This window comes from Enhydra lutris, unplaced genomic scaffold (genome assembly GCF_002288905.1).
Source record: "Enhydra lutris kenyoni isolate GAN:26980312 unplaced genomic scaffold, ASM228890v2 scaffoldscaffold18, whole genome shotgun sequence".
Lineage (NCBI taxonomy): Eukaryota > Metazoa > Chordata > Mammalia > Carnivora > Mustelidae > Enhydra > Enhydra lutris.
The window spans coordinates 24,091,985-24,106,169 of record NW_019154102.1 but is presented as its reverse complement, the minus strand read 5'-3'; the positions used below and the strand labels follow the sequence as shown (position 1 = coordinate 24,106,169).

Sequence of the window (14,185 nt, the reverse complement as noted above, 5' to 3'; positions counted from 1 at the left end):
GGGGGATTTACAGGACTTAGTAACAGGTGGCATACGGGGGACCAGGATAGCCAGAGAGATGCCCAACTTTCCTGCTTGAGCAAGTGGGTAACTTGTGGTAGCAATATAGGAAACCCAGGAGGAAGAGCAAATTCTCATTGCGTTGGGCATTTTGTTTTGTTCTGCTGGATGCTGATGATGAGTGCCCCTGGCACATGTTGTGTTTGGGGAAGCTGCAGGTAGAGGTGTCCAGCAGGTCACCAGGTAGCTACGGAGGTCCGGAGCTGAGTGGAGAAGCCTAGATTTGTGCGTACTCAACATCTACATGGGACTCAAACCCATAGAAAATGGTAAGGTTGGCCCTGAGATCGTGAAGTGAGAGAGTTCCCAGGGCAGAACCCCCAGGTCACTAACGTTTGCGGGGTGGGCAGAGGGAGTAGAACCCACCGCGGAGACTGAGAAGGAGCCACTAGAGAGGTAGGAGGGGAACAAGAGGAGTGCTGTGCCCTGGAAACCAGGGGCAGGGAGACATTGGAGATGGAAGGAGCAGCCACCAGTGGGAGAGGAACAGAAGAGTATCCATAGGATGGAGAGACAACAGCAGTCCTCAGGGGTGACATGGGGCAGAGGGTGGAGGAGAGAGTCAGGATGACGAGGGTGGCTTCAGTGGATTGGTTCTTCCAAGATGCTTTTCTATGAAAGGTGGCAGTGAGCTTGGTCTCCCAAGGGAGGCTTTTGTTCTTTGTGAGCAGGAGTGATCTGAGCATACCAAAGGCTGATGGAAAGGGGCCAGATGAAGGAGAGTGGTGTAAAGATGCGTGAGTGGGAGAGTTGCTGCTGGGTGGAGGGGACAGGGCCCTGAGCCCCCATCTGGAAGGCCCCACCCCTTCTGTGTGACAGGCCAGAAGGAAGGAGCAGAGGGCAGGGCAGCTGCAGCGAGGCCTGGGGGCTCCTATCAGGGAATTAGAGAGGGCTGGTGATTGCCAGAGCCATCTCTTGTTGGACAAGGCAGTGAGCGGAAGAACAGACTGCGGGAGCTGCTGGGGTCCAGGTAGTCCTGAGGAAGGTGAGCAGCTGCGGGTCTGGGCCCTCCTTTGGCTGCCGTTGAGCCATGCATGGAGATTTGTGGTCCCATGAAAGTTTTCAAGGTTATTTGACCTTGACTAGTTGCTGGTCTGAATAGTCACACAGTCTTTATCAAGCCGCTTTCATATCCAGTAGCTGACATGGTGCTTTCCTTTCCCTCCACTAGTCAAACACTGATACCTGACACTTATGCCGGGTAAGTGGGAAAAAGTGATTTTGTACGAATCAGAACTTGGATGGCAGCCCAGGTAGAAGTAGGCAATGTTCCCCCAGGCCTCCGAGGCCCTGGTTGCCTCCAGTGCTCTCACCTATGAGCAGTGTAAACACAGACCCGGGGCCTGAGCCAGGGTGTGTGTCCCCCAGGGATTTCCTGATCTCGTCTAGTCAGCACAGCTCAGGGTGGGGGCTCCCTGAGGCCTAACACCCCAGGAGGGGCCAGCTTCAGAGTGCTTGCCGACAGGTTGGGGAAGCACCAGCCCGCCCTTGGGGAGGGCCAGGCAATGACACAACGCCATCACCTGGTAGACTCAGGACAGTACGCTAGGGTTAGCTGGCTAGTGGGCCAGGAAGGCTCGCTACATGAGGAGAGAGGGCAGGAGGATTCCTGGAGGTGGCTTGACTGGCTGGCAGTTCCACAGAGCCCCAAGAGGCTGGTCAACAGGAAGGATCACCTCTCCACAACCAAGGACATCCTTGGGTGACTCCCTCAGTTGCAGTTGTCAAGAGAGGAGAAGGGGAGCCTGGGTGGCTCAGTCAGTTAAGTGTCTTGCCTTGGGCTCAGGTCATTATCCCAGAGTCCTGGGTTCCAGCCCTGTGTCTGGCTCCTTGCTCAGCAGGGAGCCCGCTTCTCCCTCTGCCTGCCCTTCCCCCTGATTGTGCTGTCTCTCTCTGACAAATGAATAGATAAAATCTTAAAAAAAAAAAAAAAAGAAAAAAGTAGGGGGGAGAAAGCCTACCATCAGACCACCTTGCCTGCCAAGACACTAGTTGGTTCATCCACATATACATATAAATGTAAATACGTATTTGTCTAAATCCAAATATATATATTTTTAATTTTTAAATATCTCAATAGCTGTCTGTCTATAATTTTTTATTATGGAAAGTTTCAAACACGAAAAGTAGAGAGAACAGTATAACGAGCCCTCACCTATCTAATTACCCAGCTTCATCAATGATTAATATTGGATCTATCTTCACCACTTTTTTTAGTTTGCTTTTAGGAATTTTGTTTTGTTGTTTCTCTTTTGCTGCGATGTTTTAAAGAAGATCCTGCATGTTGTAAATATTTTAGTACACAACCTGATGAAATTAGACTTCTTCTGTAAAGACAACGACGATGCCATTATAGCTCCTAACAAAACTGAGAGCCATTCCTTAATACTATATTTAGCCTACCTTCAAATGTCCCTAATTTTCTCAAAAACATTACTGTTGGTTTTTGCAACTTCAAATCAAAATAAGGTCCACAAACTGATTTTGGTGGTTATGTCTCCTATCTTGTTAGGATCAGAACTGTCCAATTCCAGAGATGCTGAAGGAATAGACCACCCTGAAAAGCCTTTGTCAGGTGTTTGTACAAAAGGCAGGAGCCTCCCCATCTGATACACCCAGCCTCACGAGCACAGCCTAAGCTCAAGGGAGCTGGCAGGCCCTCTGTAGGATGGCCAAGGGACAGAGAAATGTCCCTGTAAATTTAGGGGCATTGTAGGCTGCAAGTAACAGAAGCACACTCAAGCTAACTTACACAAAAAGAGGGAGCATCAGCCGAATATGGGGTGGCCTCACGGTACCTGGGAATGATCGGTAAGGCATGTCAAGGCCTGGACTCAGGAAGCCGGGCTGTTCGCTTTCTCTGTTTCTGGTCTCTGCCTATCTCTGAGCAGTGTATTCCCTCTTCTGCCACTGTCCCTGTCCCTTCCTTTTGTCCCTGTCCTTGGCTATCCCTTAGCTTCTAAGTTTACATCTATTCTACTCAAGGGACCGTCCCACAAAGTGCATCTATTTCTTAGTCCCAATTCCTAATTCTTCAAAGAGCATCTGATTTGCCTAGCTTTGGTCGTCCCAACACTGTGACCCAAATCAGAGTTATGGGGAGCTAGAGGGAGGGCTGGGCATGGCCTAGGGAACCTATCCCCATGAATGGCAGCAGAGTAGACACCCCAAATATGCCTTTTGCACATCTGTAGTAGCAAAGATGTACACTTTATGTAACCTATTCTGTAGCTGCAGTTGTGTTTCTAATGCCAAGCAGAACTTCCAGAAGTCTCCAGACCACCATGAGATTATAGGTGGGAGTTTTGCCAACCTGCCCCCTCTTGGACAAGCACTTCACTGGTCACATCCGGTCTCCGTACATGGATAACTACTGTCACCACTCCCCTGGATCAGTTCCTATTGATCCTACCAAATCCAGGGTAGTGGAAAAGTGGAAAGTTTGGACCTTTGGAAAATTTATCTTACCCATACCTCTCTCCTTTCATTCTAAAAGTATTTTAGGGGATGTTATATCAGGTTCTACAGGAGAATTGAAATGAGACAGGTATGAATCTGATCTCGAGATGCTTATGATCTAGTGCAGGTGTCAACAAAATTCTTGTAAGGGACAGATAATATTTTAGGCTTTCTGTTCATATAGGATCTCTTCTTCCTCTTTTTCTTCTAGTTTTCTTCCTCCTTTCTTACTACCCTTTAAAAATTTAAACACCAGGGGCGCCTGGGAGGCTCAGTCGTTAAGCGTCTGCCTTCCTCTCAGGTCATGATCCCAGGGTCCTGGGATCAAGCCCCGCATTGGGCTCCCTGCGCAGCACTAAACTGGACAATGAGAACAGTAGCAGACCTTCCTCAAGGCGCTGATTTGAGGATTAAGTGAGATAATACATGTGAAGTTCTTAGTGTAATACCTGGTGCATAATATGTGCCCAGTAAGCTTTAGCCACTGTTGTTATAATAAGTGCTATGTGATAAATGGCACGGGATGGGGTAGTAGTGAGAGGAAGGAGCAGTCTCTTCAAGCTGGGTCCCTGGGGAGGCTTTGCGTAGATGAAGTGACCTTTGGACAAGGGCCTGAAGAGCAGAGGTGGAAGAGAGAGTACCCAGGAAGAGAAGGGTGACTTTCCTGAGAGGTGGGGAGGAGGAGACCCTGAGGGGAACTGACAAGCTGGTAAATGACAGTCCTTTGGAGGTCATTACAAAACCTCTGGGACACACAGACAAGTGGTCTTCAGAGAGATTTGGCTCCAGAAGCCTTTCCCTGAAGGAACCAGGTAGGAATTTGCCAGTTGCTGTGCCTGATGGCATTCACTTAGCTGTGGGCTCCGCCTTACTGCTGAATGAAGACACGATATGCAGCAGGACAGACCCCTCACCAAATGCATGACCTTAGGAGCAGAGTGCCCACCCCCGTTCCGTGCCCACAGCTCCTGGAATGACACACCTCTGCCTCGTTGCTCCCAGCTAACCACTGAGTGTGCTTTCTGAGAACTGATTCTCCAGTAATCCCAAACTGCACTGCATAACCAAAGGCCCTTAGAAGAGACCTCTATGCTAGCAAAATGAGAGCCTTTCAAACACAGGGAGTTAGTCAGCCATGAAAGCATGCGGGGTTCACTCCAGAACAGTCTACAACAGAGGTGCCCACTTGTCTGGTCCCAGTCCCAGACAAATCTCATTTGCAGAGATGGAAGATTCCATTTATCCTGTTAAACATTTGAGTTACTTAGCCTCTGTTCTGACCCTGTATCTCTCTGATGATAATTTGGCTTTCCCTGTGTATCTGCCTAGGAGAGAAAGCAAGGGCTGCAAGATGATGGTAACTAACTCCATAAGTGTTGGAAAGCTCATTGTAAATTTGGGTTTATTCATCGATCCTTGTAAACTTGGTTACCATTAGTCAGTATCCTTGAAACTAATCATCTCTGGGACAATAAAAAGACAAATTTCTGAGTCTGCTCTGGGGTGGATACCCCAAGAGACCTGTGAAGCTTTTCTCCTTCTGGTACCTTCTAAACCTCTGCATTACCATGTTGACCCTTGACCCATACCTGCCCGCTCAGTCTTCCATGCTTTAGTCTTTCAAATTCACTGTCAGGTTTGGTTTGTGAACATATATACCATATGTGCAATTTTAATCAGTCGTAGAAGTAACTTTTTTGTGTTACTATATATATATATATATATATATATATTTTAATACACGTGCTTATCATTATGTAGTAAGAATTTGCCAAATAAATTGTAGGAATGGGCAAAAATTTGCTTAGGAGTTCCCCTTTTGAAAAAGAGGTGCCTCTTTCAAAGACTGAAACTAGGGAATATCTAAAGATATCTCAGACATTTCCAGGAAAATTCTTGATTTGCCCCTGAGAGAATTAACACTGGCCTTTGGTTTCTGCTGGAAAATTCAGGGTGTTGATATGACTCAAAGCAAAGTTAAACAGCTTTGCCAGATGCTGGGGGAAAACTCATATTCATGTTACTTTTAAGAATCTGTTACTCTTAAGAACGAATCTGTTAAACTCACAAAATCTATTACCAGCTGGCCCCAAGCAGCAAGCAAAACACCATGCCTTGATGCTTTGTAACTGAGACATGGAAGTCAAGTCTTTGGACAATGGGTGATAGGGCAGGGATGGGAGAGGTGCAGGATAAAGTCAGTGAGGCCATGGAAGTGGAGAATTACCACAATGTAGTGTGTTCTTCTCAACTTTTAGGTGAGTGTACATAACTTCATCTAAGCAATAAATTCACACAAATATAAGTTTTACAACAGATGTTTAGAGGCAACATAACATTAAAGGCTGCTTTCTATAGGAGATTACTTTTTTAAATCTTTATTTTTTTTATTGAAGTTTTTAGTTTTAGTGTCTCTACACTCCACATGGGGCTTGAACTCACGACCCTGAGATCAAGAGTCACAGGCTTTTCTGACTGAGCCAGCCAGGCACCCCTACATTTTTTTAGTCTTTAAATTTAGGATATTCTTAGAGGAATTTTTGCCAACAAATTAACCAGGACATAATCTAATAATAATGATATGCAAAATAAGTGCAGAAAGAAAGGACCTCCATGCCAATCAAAATGTTTGTCTATATTTTCCAGACTTTTTTCTTTGCTAACTACACCCGATGGCCTGCTCATTATCCTCTTAAAGACCTATGTCTTCCTTTTTAAAAGTATTGATGTCCAGTTCTCAGGCCCCTAAGATTCTGATGTCATTAGTCTGGGGTTCAGCCCTAGGTGTTGGAATTTGTCACAAGCTCCCAAATGACACACCAATGCTGCTGAGGTTAAGAGTGACTGATACACTAGCCAGGGCAGGGTGAGTGGGGTTATCATTTAAGTCTCCGTCCAAGGAGAGAGCTAGAATTCAGGTCTTCTGGTTTCCAGCTCTTTCCAGGAGAACCCCCTCTTCTTCTAACAACCTGGTTTAAGTGTTGGAAAGCCTTGGCTATACCTGGTAGCTTGCCCCCATGACACTCTCTGCCACTCTAGGTATTAACCAAACAGCGGCTTCTCTAATCGTAACTGTGGCTGAGTTCTGAGTTACAGAAAAGGCCTCTGTTCCAGACCCTGTCTGCGTGACAGGGAACTGCTTTCTGGGACATGTGACTCTTCACGGTTCCGTTCAGCTCCTCCCCAGCTACAAGAGGGGCACCTGGTGCCCCACCTCCCGCCTGGACAAAATCCCTGTGAGTTCCTTTCCAGCCCAGAGATTTTCTTTCCACTTGACCTGCTTCTCCAACTCTAATTCCCAATTTTTTGAAGCCAACCATGGTATAAAGGTCACTTTGCAATGAGTTGCTTGGGATTACACATTAGCCATTTTATTAGGCGTCCAAGAGTTTTTAAGCCAGGCTCTGATCAGATGCTTTTTAAAGAGCCCATTCCTTTATTCCTTCTGACAAGTGGTTACACATTTTATTATGGAAAATTTAAATTTGAAAGTAGTATGTAGTAGAATGAGCCCCTGCACACCCATCACCCAGGTTCAATGGTTACCAGCTAAGACATGGCCACTCTATTCCTTGCTTGCCACTCCCCCCACCCGAACACACACACACTGGGTCACAGTGAAACGAATCCCAGACACACACCATTCCATCTGCAAATGTTTCAGTGTGTGCTTCTAAAAGATAAGGTCTCTTTTCTTCTTTCTTTCCCATTTTTTTTTAACTGTGGTAAAATATACTTAACATAATGCTTACCATCTTAGCTATTTTTTTTAAAGATTTTATTTATTTATTTGACAGACAGAGATCACAAGTAGGCAGAGAGGCAGGCAGAGAGAGAGAGGAGGAAGCAGGCTCCCCACGGAGCAGAGAGCCCGATGCGGGGCTCGATCCCAGGACCCCAGGATCATGACCTGAGCCGAAGGCAGAGGCTTTAACCCACTGAGCCACCCAGGCGCCCCTCTTAGCTATTTTTTAAGCATCCAGTGCAGTGATTTTATTTTACTTTATTTTATTTTTTTTAAAGATTTTATTTATTTATTTGACAGAGATCATAAGCAGGCAGAGAGAGAGAGAGAGGAGGAAGCAGGCTCCCCGCTGAGCAGAGAGCCCGATGCGGGGCTCAATCCCAGAACCCCGGGATCATGACCTGAGCTGAAATCAAGAGTTGGACACTTAACCAACTGAGCTACCCAGACACTCCTAATTCTTTATTTTCATGGAATTATCTAGGCAGTGATCATCTCCTATTTTTAAAAAAAATATAGTTGGTCCAGGGGTGCCTGGGAAGCTCACATGGCTTATATATATATAAAGTTGGTTCACATACTGCATTTGGGAGATAGGTCTCTGAAGCCATTTCTACTCTCCGCGTTCTTCCTCCTCTACTTTTCCCTCATGGTTGTTATTGCTAAAGAAACGGCATCATTTGTCCTATAGGTTTTGCACCTTCTGGATTGCATATGTCTCTGTGATGGGGTTTAACATCTATATTTATTTTAAAGTGATGGTGGGGTCCAGGCTTGTCTAATTCTAGTCTGCCTTTTTCAGAAGACTGTTTCACAGATGTCTGCTTCTATCAGGAGGCCGCTACCACCCACTGATCTTTGTGTGTATCTGTGATGGTCCTAGACTCTGAGGGTTATCACTTCAGTTGTTCCCAGTATTAAGCCCCACCACTGTCTCTTTTCTCCAGTCGTTTCCTCCTCCTAGACTTCACCCAACATGATTGGTCAGGACTCACTACCCTCAAGCAGGAGGGAGTGAGCATTTAATGACAGTAAGGGGACACTGGTGAGAAAGCAGTGATCTCTGTCCTCAAGAAGCTTGATGTCTATTTGGGGAAGCAGGTGTATATCCAAATAACCAGGAAACATGATTGACTACAATTAATTGTTTATTTTAGCACCTGAGCCCCAGAAGTCAGGAACTTTACCCATAACAGTCTATAGCAGAGTTGCCTAGATCCCACTCAGGTATTCTGAATATCTTATTTATTTATTTGACAGAGAGATAGAGAGCAGAAGAAGGGGGAGTGGCAGGCAGAAGGAGAGGGAGAAATAGGCTCCCTGCTTAGCAGGGACCCTGATGAGGGCTTGATCCCAGAACCCTGGGATCTTGACCTGAGCCCCTGAGATCTTGACCTGAGCTGAAGGCAGACACTTAACCAACTGAGCCACCCAGATGCCCCCACCCACCCACTCAGGTATTCTGGTGTAAATTGGTCTAGGATAGACCTAGACATCAAGGTTTTAAAATCTGAGATATTTTTTCTGTGCAACTCAGTTTAAGAATCATTATCCTAGGATAGGAGTTCTTAAAGTGTGGTCCCTAGATCATAGCATCAGCATCATCTAGGAACTTGTTAGAAATGTCCATATTCTTGGTGCTCCTTCTCCTCTGCCTAAGACCTATGAAATCAGAAACTCTATTTTCCCAAGCCTTCCAGGGTTACTGATGTGTGCTTCAGTTTGAGAACCCTGTCCTCAGTGTACTGTTGGAGAAATAAACAGGATGACTGGGAGAGATTTGAGAGGAAGTGGCCTTCTTGCTGGGCAGTAGAAAATGAAGGAGTCAGGGGCACCTAGGCTCAGTGGATTGAGCCTCTGCTTTCAACTCAGGTCGTGATCTCAGGGTCCTGGGATCAAGCCCCACGTCGGGCTCTCTGCTCAGCAGGGAGCCTGCTTCCCCCTCTCTCTCCGCCTGCCTCTCTGCCTACTTGTGATCTCTCTTTCTGTCAAATAAGTAATAAATAAAATCTTACAAAAAAAAAAAAAAGAAAGAAAATGAAGGGGACCAATCTGGAAAACAGAGAGGAAAGAGGACATCTCACTATATAGATTCATGACTCTCAAAAGCTAGGAGCTTGTTAGAAATGCAGAATCTGGGACCGCACCCAAGACCTGGTGAATCAGAATCTGTATTTTAACAATATCTCTATGTGATTTTTTTTGTACATTAAAATTTGAGGGAGGCACCCTGGTATAGTGTGTATACTCCAATTGTATAAATCAAAGATACAGGGAGAAAAAATGGCCACGCTAGGAAGGAGACTCTGAAGATATGGTCTGCTCTTTCAGCTGGTGTTCTCAAAGCCATGTTTCCTCTTGTATAGGAGAGTGAGACCCACACGCACAGAGCTGCTTGTCTGCATTGGGACCCCAGACAAGTCCAGCCATCCCTGAATGACACAGATCTGTATGATTCAAGCGCAAGGGATCCTCAACCCTCGGGGCACAGTCACATAAACTGGGAGCTTTCAGGGCAGGCCACCCTCCAGAAGGGGTGACCATCCAGGCATCTGTATTTTACAAAATCTCCCCGGGCAATTCTAATTAGCAGCCAAAGTTGAAAACCATTGCTACACATCTTGGGTCCTCCATGTTCCCATGTTCCACTCAAGGTAAAAGTGAGCTCAATGTCTAGTAGTCTCCATTAAAAACACAAAGTTAAGTTTCAGGGCACTGGCTCACTGTTGCAACGTCTGGATTCCCAAAATAGTTGCAAAAAGGACCTGGAGAGCTGTTCCTAGTAAAGTTGTTGAGTGTCCTGGGATTCTTCGAGATCAAGTTCTCCAGGGATGCTGGTAGTAGGAGACTAGATCTGATATTGCCCTGAACTTGGAAATAGATAACTTTGCTTTTCTGCAAACTGTGCTCTGACTGTGTTGTGGGGACCCAATACAGTACAAATATTTGAAGTTCTGGGAGGAAGAGAGAACTGATTGTCCTTGCTGTCTGGAGATAATAGAGGATATTTCAAAGAGAAGGTATGCTCTCACCCACTCTTTCTGGGTGGAGTTGGATTTGTATAGGCAGAAAACTGAAGAACGGATGTCATGGCCGAGAGCTGCCAGAGAAAGTTCACCGAGAAAGTTTGTGAGACAGGGTAGAGAGCCGTCAATGCAAGCGGCCCGGTGTACTGGGATACATCACACCTTTTGGTGGATAGGGCAAGGCTATAGAGTAGCAAAGGGTCTTCAGTGACAAGGTGACAGTATAATTTATCTTGCATATTTTAGAGAAAAAACAGGGCAATGTGATTGCTTGCATGGGAGAAAGACTCTCGGGGAGAGGGCAAGCATCTTCTCAATCAAAACATTTGGATGTGTCCTTTGATCTCTTCCTTACCGACTCTTATATTAATACCACTTTCAGAAAAACATTGTATTGACATCACACAGTCTTGGATTTACCATAATTTAGCTGATGTTTCCCCAAACAGATTTTTCCCATTTAAAAAAGTCAGCTACGCTTTGGTAAATCTTTTTTTTTTTTTAAGATTTTATTTATTTAATTGACAGACAGAGATCACATAGTAGGCAGAGAGGCAGGCAGAGAGGGGGGCGGGAAGCAGGCTCCCTGCTGAGCAGAGACACCGATACGGGACTCAATCCCAGGACCCTGGGATCATGACCCGAGCTGAAGGCAGCAGCTTAACCCACTGAGCCACCCAGGTGCCCCTGCTTTGGTAAGTCTTGAGACAAGTGTAGGCATAGTCTTCGCTCCAGCCCCCATGTTATAGGTCTTCACCTCCCAAGCCTCTTTTAATCCCACCTCCCATCCTGTGTCCATTCAAGCCCCTAAGGCTGTGCCAGGCCCCTGGTTAACTGGTCACAAATAAATGTAAGTTAGGCATTCATGCGGCAGAGCACTCACACAGTCGTGTAAAGAGGAATTCTGACAAAGGAAAAAATGTCCAACCTCACTAGTAATCAGAAGAATGCAAACGTGATGTAAATTTTTCAATTACCGAGTGAACAAAAGTGAAAAAGAATGACAATACCAGGGTTTGAGAGACTTCAGGGTAATGTGAGGTTGTGCATTGGTGGAAGTGTAAATTCGCAGAAGCTTTCTGGAGGACAGTTTGGCAATGTATATCATTCACTTAAAAGTGTACAGACACAGCAATCCATCTCTGAGAGCTTATCCTAAGAAAATTATTGAACAGGGCCAGGGATATTCAAGCCAGCCCTATTTATAATAAAGAATAATTAGGGGGCACCTGGGTGGCTCAGTAAATCAAGCATCTGCCTTCTGCTGAGGTCATGATCTCAGGATCATGGGATTGAGCCCTGCATCGGGCTCCCTCTCAGCGGGGAGTCTGCTTCTCCCTTTTTTCTGCTCCTCCCCCGTTCAGACTTGCCCTCTCTCTCTCTCTCTTTCTCTTTCAAATGAATAAATCAAATCTGTAAGAAAAAAATTAGAAATAACCTAAATGTCCACCAAGTGAGGGTTATTCATATCAATTGTGGTCCATTTATGCAACAAAATAAATGCTAAAGAGCCTTTAAAATGATATAAATACTTATAGACACTTGTAGACATGAAAGAATGTCCAATAGGTATTATGTCCTTATGGTGTCATTAATGTAAAATTGTGTGCGTGCATATGTACACATGTGTACTGATGCCCACAGACCTATAATGATAGTTGTGGAGGTGCACCTGGGTGGCTCAGTCAGTGAAGTGTCAGGCTCTCGATTTTGGGTCAGGTCATGATCTCAGGTTCCTGGGATGGAGCCCCACTTCAGCCTCCACGCTGGGCATAGAGCCTGCTTAAGGGTCTCTGTCCCTCTCCCCTTCCCCCTCTACCCCTACTCACCTCGCATGCACTCTCTCTCTCTCTCAAAAAATAAATATAATAATAATGATAGTCCTCGAAATATCAACCATGGTGTCTTCTGGTTGCAAGATCTTTGCAAGCCTCTGCTTTCTTATATTTCATTGTTTCTAAAATTACAAAAGCAATGTTCTTTATTTTTACCTTAATAACTAACACTAACAGAATGTGTTTTTTGTCCTGGACTCTGCTCTGTTGCATACTATTATTATTCCTGAAGAAAACAAAATGATAAAGCCCACAGCTAATAAATGATGGAGCTGGGACTCACACAACCTGGTTGTCAGGCTGCCCTGTTGCTACCATAATTAAACCCAAACAGAGTGAGAGTCTCTTAACCCCTCTCCCACCAGCAAACCCACTCCTCTCCCCAGACTCATTGTTGACCATTTGACAGCCTTCTAAAGCTTCTACCAGGCACTTTTAGACACATGTGGCCAAACACAAGGATGTGCGTGTTTCTTTTTTTTATAAAATGGGATGGTAGTGTCTGTCCTGTCAGTATGCATCGTTCACTCTCATACTCTTTACCTCTGAGGGATGTTGTGCAGCAGGCATGTGGGGAATCACTGTGACCATGTTTCTAGTTCTTCACCTTTATGAACAAAGCTGCAGTGAATATCCTTGTATACATTTTACTGTATGCAGATGTGTCATGATATTTCTGTGATAATTTCCTAGAAATGGAATCACTGCCACAAAAGACATGCCCGCTAAGTGTTGACAGCAGCTGCCCAGTTCCCCACACCAAGACTGTGCCGTTCCACTGTACACATACTCACACAGCATATGCATACACGCGTGCACTGTGTATGTACACCCACTAATCTCACGCCCACATCCCCCATGTTTTCACCTACAGCGGAAGCGACCAGTCTTTTTCATTTTCGCCAATATGAGAAATGAAGAATGTCATTCCATTTGCAATAATTTAAATGTCCTTGATTCCTAGTAAAGTTAAAGGTCTTTTGGCCATCTTCCTTTCTTTCCAGAATCGTTCCCTTGTCAGTTGGGTAATTTGAATTTTTCTTATTGATGTGAAGGAGTTGTGTGATATTTTAAGTATCAATTTTTGATGCCCTGTGTATTGTAAATATTTTCCCACAGTGTTGCATTTCTTGGAACTTTGTCTTATTTTGTCATACAGAAGTTTTAGTTTAGTTTATTTTCATGTAACAAAAGCTGCCCATTTTTTTCTCCCTTGTGGTTTTACATCTTGTTTACGAATTCTTTCTATAGAACCAAGAATATGAGAAGACTCTCCTATATTCTCTTCTAGTATATTTTCATTGTTGTTTATACATTTTAAATTATTTATTTTAATTGTGGGAAAATATATATAAAATGGATTTTATCATTTCAACCACTGTTAAGTGTATGGTTCAGTGACGTTAGATACATTCACCTAAGGTGATGATGGAGTGACTGTCTCATCTCCAGAAGTTTTTCATTTTGCAAAACTGAAACTCTCTATCCATCAGACAGTAAGCCCCACTCCCCATTCCCCGCAGCCCCTAGAAGCCACCATTCTACTTCCTGTCTCTGTGAATTTGGTTACTCGGGGTCTCCACGTAAGTAGACTCATGCCGTGTTCGTCTTCTGCGCCTGGCTTCCATGTAGTATGAAGTCTTCAAGATTCATCCATGTTATAGCATGTGCTAGAGTTTCTTCTCTTTTTAAGAGTCAGGAATAGTCCATCGTAGATTTAACATTATGTTCAGACTTTAATCCATAAGAAAATTTAATATTGTGTTTGGTTAGAAGTAAGTGACAGGTAAGGTTTTTTTAATTTTTAAGTTGGTCATCTTTTAAACAACTCCTCTATCAAAACCCAAATTCCCATGAGGGCCCAGGTCTGCCTGTAGGCTGTTGTTCATCGATCGCTTTGTCTATATCTAGACAGGAATCACACTCCAGCTTTTAGGTGAGTTTCTCTGACTCCTAACAGCATGGCCATGCCCATTCTTTTTTTAAGACTTTCCCCAACCATTTTCAGGCATGTACTTTTTCAGAAGAACTTCAGAATTAGTCACATGGTCCAAAAATAC

The 14,185-nt window shown here is 44.7% G+C and overlaps 1 protein-coding gene across 1 annotated transcript in view; it reads left to right on the top strand.

Moving 5' to 3' along the window:
- LOC111147980 (solute carrier family 4 member 5) overlaps positions 1 to 14,185 on the top strand; it is a 105,315-nt gene that overhangs the window by 48,094 nt on the left and 43,036 nt on the right. The window lies entirely within an intron of this gene.